Source organism: Perissodus microlepis, chromosome 3 (assembly GCF_051167445.1).
Source record: "Perissodus microlepis isolate ML-2025 ecotype Zambia chromosome 3, ASM5116744v1, whole genome shotgun sequence".
NCBI classification, from domain to species: Eukaryota; Metazoa; Chordata; class Actinopteri; order Cichliformes; family Cichlidae; genus Perissodus; species Perissodus microlepis.
Genome location: NC_140463.1, coordinates 52,692,734 through 52,699,771, shown reverse-complemented (window position 1 = coordinate 52,699,771; position 7,038 = coordinate 52,692,734). Strand labels below are relative to the sequence as shown.

Sequence of the window (7,038 nt, the reverse complement as noted above, 5' to 3'; positions counted from 1 at the left end):
GGCTATAAATTAGGTCGTGACTACACAGAGATTGTGCTTTGGATGAAGCACGAGAAGATTATACTATGAAAAAATAATGTATTTAAAAGTTTTAATTAAATTGCTAAGCAGATAAGCTACTCAGAAACACCACTGTGTTTGAGCAGGAACAGGAAGTGATACTCTACCACAGAGCGAGCGAACACCAAGTGGCGTCCCACAATACTGTGATGTGACAGTGCGCTCACACAGAGGCGTTGCTGCTTCAGTTGCGTGGTTTGCCACTATTGCTGTAAATAAGACTTTTGTTGCTGCAACAGAAAGATGGAGGCATAATTTCATGACACAAATCAGTGACACAGATTTAAAACACAATTCATGAAATATGTCAAAAGTTCAAACTGTTGCCATAACGCGTATACATTGCTGTGACTTATAAAGTGTCTGCTTATTTTTCTTTTTTCTTCCAATAGGGTCAAAAACATTAGCTAATGTAGCTTAAATCACTATTAGTTTGTTAAAGATTTGTATTTCTAATCTGATCGAATTGGACTTTTGTGTATGGTTTTGATTTTCAAATCTTTAGCATTTATTTTTCTCCGTCTCTGAGTTTAAGAGTGATCTTTGGAACTCCACTTTCTAAGAAAAAGAATAAGAAAGAAGGGAAAGTTTTTTGACACTTGTAAAGTGATCCAGCTCTACATATTGGGATATCACAAGCTCGTGATTTGCTGCACAGTGTTGAATTGGGTAGCACTCTGGCCTCACAGCACATCGCATAGCACGTCCCTATCTCAACGCCAGCGTGACTGCGATGGTGCCCTAAAGTTTCCAGTAAACACTCCTATTTAGATCACACTTCCCAAACTGAAAGTTCATGTTGATGAACCAGTAAGACTAGCAGGTCACACAGGGTGTGGCTGAGGTTTCAGGGCTGTCTTTTTAGTTATCAATCCATCTTTTTGCTGATGCCAAAACACTAAAGCAGCAACAAATTTCCAGGAAGGAAACTTCAATCAAGGACATTGCAAACATTTTTTGAGGCTGACGTAAACATTCAGAGCATTAAATAATTACAATTAAAAGTTGCAAAGCCCAAAGAAATGCTGATGGAAATTAAATTTCAATCAGACTGGAATGAAATTCTTTTAACAACATAATTACCTTTGGGCAAAATAGTCAATAACAACAACGTTTTATTTCCTCACATGTACTCAATTTGCACCTTTGCCTCAGTTTGTAAAACATTTCATTGCTAGCTTACACAATAAAGTTCTTCCTTCTGAAATTCAGTCAAGCATCACATTAAGGAAATACTCACATAAAATGCAAACACTGAATATGTGGTCTGAATGAACAAAGATATGAAGTAAGGCGCTAGAGAAGGAAAACCAAACCAAACAATTCATCAGACCTTCTGGGATAAATGTGCCATAAATTAATTAATAATCATTTTAAAATCCTGTAACATTAGACAAATGGCAAACTATGAGTGATTTGTTGTGGCTTGCTGCGATGTCTTATATAATAGTTCGAGTTTAATATTTTGTGTAGATCGAGGTATTAAAAATAGCTTTTTGGCTATCCGAGGAAGTTTTCCCAGAGTGAAGTAAAGCAAGTGTGTAAGTTCATCTCTGAATGTTTGTAAAGCATTCCCACGTTAAGCTTAACAACCGATATATGGAGCGACTGCCTCTTCTTGCTGCTACTTCAATCGTGAAACTGATTAATGATCAGCTGTTCGGCTTTTCTGTCGCGAGTCCGTCTCTCTTCTTTGTTTTTGGCCCACTTTGCACCAGAAAGAGGAAACCAGCAGCTGAACAACAGCAGCACTATTAAGCTTGATAAGCTGTTGTTAGAATTTATTTAATATTACTTTCTAGACCAGGATCTTTTTCTACGCAGCTGACGGCTGGTAACTGTGCAGGGGCGGATCTGCAAAGTTTAGCCAGGGGGGCCGATAGGGCATGAACAGGGAAAAGGGGGCACAAAGACATACTTTTCTTTCTCATTCTCATTTAAAATGTCTAGCTTTTAATAAATAATTATCCGAATCTTACACCCAAAGTTTTAATCTGATGTAAAATATATAGAAGTCCATTACTAATAGTCTAATATACCCTAGTAAGCTATACTACTTTTTCCTTTGGGAAGACACCATCTGTGCAGTCTGCAATTCTGTTGAAGGAAGATGTTGAATCTATTTAATTATTCTTGAAAAATAATTTATTTCTGTGCATTTTTTTCCACACTGCATCAAATTAAAGTTGATTACGTCGATTAAGCATCATGAGGTGGAGGGTGGGGGGTGGTTCCCTATTTTTTTTTTTTTTGCTGTGAGTTTGCAACCCTATTAGTTAGGTTGCTTAATATTTCTGCTAAGCGCTCTTTAAAATACTAGAATAGGAAGGATTGAGTAGGTTTAAGTTTATTAGATTGATCAGTGTTGCTGAACTATGAAATATTTTGTTGTATTTTTTACATACAGGTATAACAGAATAGCTTTAGTGCTGTTGTTTATTTAAACTTGAGTATGAACTTATACAAAATGCAGCAAGATATTAAAAAAACAGTTTTATTGATTAAAAAACACACTATATCGGATTCATATCGGTATCGGCAGATATCCAAATTTATGATATCAGTATCGGTATCGGACATAAAAAAGTGGTATCGTGCCATCTCTAATAAAAACATGTAATATTTTCTGGAAATTTCTGTTTAGGACAACAGCACAACTTTGTGAAAGTGCAGACCAACAATTTGCGGACTCCCTATGACTTCAACTCTGTCATGCACTATGGCAGGTGAGTTGCTGTGTGAGATGGACTTTGTAAGGTTTTATATTCCCTTACATGTTTTGCCTTTTCTGCAAGAAAATGTAATCCAGACTAACAAAAACATGCACACACTCAGTGGGGAATGGATTTTTAATGTTAAATACTTTATGGGCCCATTTTCTCCTCTGTTTTCCTAATATAACCGCGTATGTGTGTTTGTGTGCTGTTGTTTGTTCTTTTAGATTCAACTTCTCCAAGAATGGGCAGCCAACCATTGTTGCCAGGTCCAATCCTAATCTTAATTTTGGAAATGCTTTCCGAATGAGTCCCAATGACATTGCTCGTGTAAACAGGCTTTATGGATGCTGTGAGTAATTAAGACACACCCACAAAAAAGAAATTTGCTATCTTTTTGTACGAAGCAAGTACTGATCGGAGTTGATTTTTTTTCCTAACCAGAAATTCAGCAAGAACCTTCAACTTTGCATCCAGATTCTTCAGATGCCCAAACACCAGCATTACACCAAGGGATTGGATCCACTATACTTAAAAATGATAAAAGAAACATAAAATGTGCTGCAAATATCACATTTAGAGAGTTGAAGTTCTGGGTCTTTGTTTTACGAGCTAAACGGCAGGCTTATATACCAGAGGGTGATGGTGTTATCTCGCTTTCTGTTGAGGTTTTCTCCCCTTTTGTTAGACTATAAACTATCATTAATGGATTTCTGTGCAGTTTGATAATTAACTTTGTAACTGTAAATGATGCAGACATAGAACCAAACCTTGCGACTGCGACATGTCTCAAAACTTTTTGTTTGGCAAAACAGCAAAGTGAAAAAATATGTGAACAAAACAAAAAGTCAAATCTTTCATGGAATGATCATGACTGCTGTCTTATACATGACCAACATGTATCAACAAGATATAGTGTGTAGATATAGTCCAGTGTCACAAGTGTAAGAAGAAGAATCTTTCTTCTGACAATGTCTTCTAATTTTTCTTGCTTTTGTTTTTCGAGGGGTTTTATCTTTGGTTTGTTGTCTCTTTCTGTAAGAAGTGCTATCAAATAAAATTCCATATTTCAAGCAACAGGGGGCAGTATTGTTTCATTATTATATTTTAAGTTATTTTAGAAATATGTGTTTTGCTTAAAGTTGGACAGAATGTTACAGGTGCCTTTTTTAATGTGCAACAAATGTAACAAATGCACAAATACTACTACATAAATACATGTTCTGCATTTAAAATCCTACCAAACCATCAGAAAACTGAAACCAGAGAGTGGATCATGTCTCTCAAGATTAGAGTGCTACTTCTTCTTGTGTAGGGTGGAGTCAGTTCAGTGCAAGTGTTTAGATTGAGAAGATTAAAACCCCCACAGACTTGAATATTCCCACCACCATCATGATGCATCACATAGTAATCTGATCAGCCATTTAGTTTCTGCTGATGTGTTTCTTCATAACTATTGTTAAAAACTGTTATGAAACCTCAGTCATGCACACGCCTGAACAATGATCCGGCATTTGTTGCTGTAATTGTTTGTACTAGTTCATGCTGGCTTTGCCTGTCTGACTAAATAACTATACAAGGAGCAAGCTGTCAAGCATGTTCAAAGGTGATGTTTAAGGAGCTGCTGGCTGCCAGCTTAGCTTTTCTCCCTGTTTGCTGGTCTGATGATAAGTGAGCGGTAGGGTTGGGCCATATCATACTGTTCACGGTAACACCGGTATAATGTTGGGCAACGATAAGAAAATGAAATATGGCGAAATAAAAGCAACCAAATATATTCAAAATGACTCAAGTTCAGGGGATACACATGCATCTTATGTATATAAAAGAAATATAAACTAATATAAGATAAGAAAATGAAATGTCGCGATTGAATATGGGTAAAACGCACATGCGCAGTGCCTTTGTTTTCATACGCACATGGCGAACAAGCACGGTGGCGACGGAGAATAAGAAGGGCGAAAGTGGATCGTTGAATGAAACAGATGAACCAGAACTGGTTTGCAAAAATGCTGCAACTTCAGTGGTGTGGAACTGGTTTAGCTTTCGTCCATCAGATACACAACAAAGCACTATTTTTGGTAGCGCATGCTAGCGGGCCGTCGTTATTACCGTGTTGTTTGGAAAATACGGCACACTTAAAATCAATCCTTTGATTTTTCTGAAAGTCGACAGAGCTCCTTATAATCCCGTGTGCCTTATGTATGAATTCTGGTTGTGTTTACTGACCTCGAAACGATTTTATGTACATGGCGCTCAAAAATCTGTCAAATGTTTTAGTACGACTTTGCTAAGCTACGAAGCCGCACCGCTTGATGGATTGTTGGAGCATTACGGCTGTCGTAGGCAGGAGCCTCGCAGAGTGATACGTACTGTGCTTCAACATAATATTACCGTATTGTGTGTATAACCTCTTTTTAAGTTTAGTGGATATTATACATGGTTATGCTGAGGATATGTCGGCCAGTTTCCACTGGAAATGCCTTTTGGTTAAACTGTCAGCGAGGAATTTGCACTGTTACGTTTTTATATAACTTTAATGCACATAAAAAACAGCTGCTTGTGTAAGTGAAAATACATTGATGGGGTTTTTGCACTAATAAAGGTGTGGAGTTGTAAAGTATTTTGTCTAGTGTCAATTATATCGTCAGTTATATCGTTATCGCAAATTTTCAAATGTATATCGTGCTAAATATTTTTGGCCCTGCTCTAATGAGAGGTATGGTTTCATCTGGCCTGATGGTTTAACCATAACAAAGGTTTAGACATCGAGGACACTTGGGGAACAAAAAGAATGAGCAGTGATAAATCTTGGAACAATGTTCAGCCGCAGTCCAAAAACATATTGCCAGAGCTCTGGTTCTCCAAGTTGCTTTGTGACCCACCTTCACTATGGTTCCTTCATTACATGCCATGTCTGACTCATGTCATATCCATTGTTAGAGATGCCAATCTGTTTTGTGTTGGGGTGTTATATCTGCTCTCAGTTCTAGTGCTCTCTGCTAGCGTGACAGAGGCTTCCCTCTATGAGAGCGAGCCCAGGACACAAAGAGCTGGTTGCTTTCCTAAACACCTTAGTCCTGTCTAGATACATGCGTAATGCTCCAACAGGACAAAGTGACTTAAGCCAACACTGGCTCTCATCAGCAAATGGCTGTGGATCAAAAGCTGACACTTCCATGCTTCCAATGCAGCTTACTCAGTTTTGAGTGACAGAGTCTTTAAGTCAATACACTAAGGTTTCAAAAGGCACCTCTGAGAGCCCCTTATAACCTGTGGGAAAATCCCAGGAGGAATCAACAGGCTAAGAGAAGGCCTCAGTGTGAGAGCGAGTGTTCGCTCGCTCTGTGGTAGAGTATCACTTCCTGTTCCTGCTCAAACACAGTGGTGTTTCTGAGTAGCTTATGTGCTTAGCAATTTAATTAACAACTTTTAAATACATTCTTTTTTCATAGTATAATCTTCACGTGCTTCATCCGAAGCACAATCTCTGTGTACTCGCTACCTAATTTATAGCCAAAGTATTCACTCACTGTCTCTGTACTGTTTCGCTAGCTTAGCTTAGCTCGTAGCCGACTCGTTAGCACCATGGCTACTTCACCTGTCCCTCCTGCACTTTCCTGCTCATTGTGTCAGATGTTTAGTTACTCCTCGGCCTCCTTTAGCAGTAATGATATCTGTAACAAATGTAGCATATTTGCAGCTCTGGAGGCCAGGATTACTGAATTGGAGACTCGGCTTCGCACCCTTCATTCACCCGTAGCTATGTGTTAATAGACCTCTCTGCATTGAATCATATCTGTTATCAACCTCTGTCTCTCTTCCACAGCATGTCTTTTATCCTGTCTTCCTTCTCTCACCCCAACCGGTCACAGCAGATGGCCCCGCCCCTCCCTGAGCCTGGTTCTGCCGGAGGTTTCTTCCTGTTAAAAGGGAGTTTTTCCTTCCCACTGTCGCCAAAGTGCTTGCTCATAGGGGGTCATATGATTGTTGGGTTTTTCTCTGTATCTATGAAGCGCCTTGAGGCGACTTTTGTTGTGATTTGGCGCTATATAAATAAAATTGAATTGAATTGAGTCCCTTTCAATAACCTACTAATAAGAGAATGCTGGCAAGTTGGTGGGATGGCATTCATGTGTTGTTTCAGTGGCGGTCCTAGCCTATTTGGCGCCCTGGGCGAGCACTCCCTCTGGCACCCCCCCCACCCCCCCCACCCCCCACCCCACACACATGAAGAGAGTGAGAGTATGCATAGTATGCAAAC

At 39.0% G+C, this 7,038-nt stretch overlaps 1 long non-coding RNA gene across 1 annotated transcript; it reads left to right on the top strand.

The window, feature by feature from the left end:
- Positions 1–2,715: 2,715 nt before the first annotated feature.
- LOC146391938 (uncharacterized) lies at positions 2,716–3,853 on the top strand. The gene is made up of 3 exons (XR_014798936.1): positions 2,716–2,786; positions 3,002–3,126; positions 3,219–3,853. It is a non-coding gene; the product is annotated as an uncharacterized LOC146391938 (long non-coding RNA).
- The last annotated feature ends 3,185 nt before the right edge of the window (positions 3,854–7,038 follow it).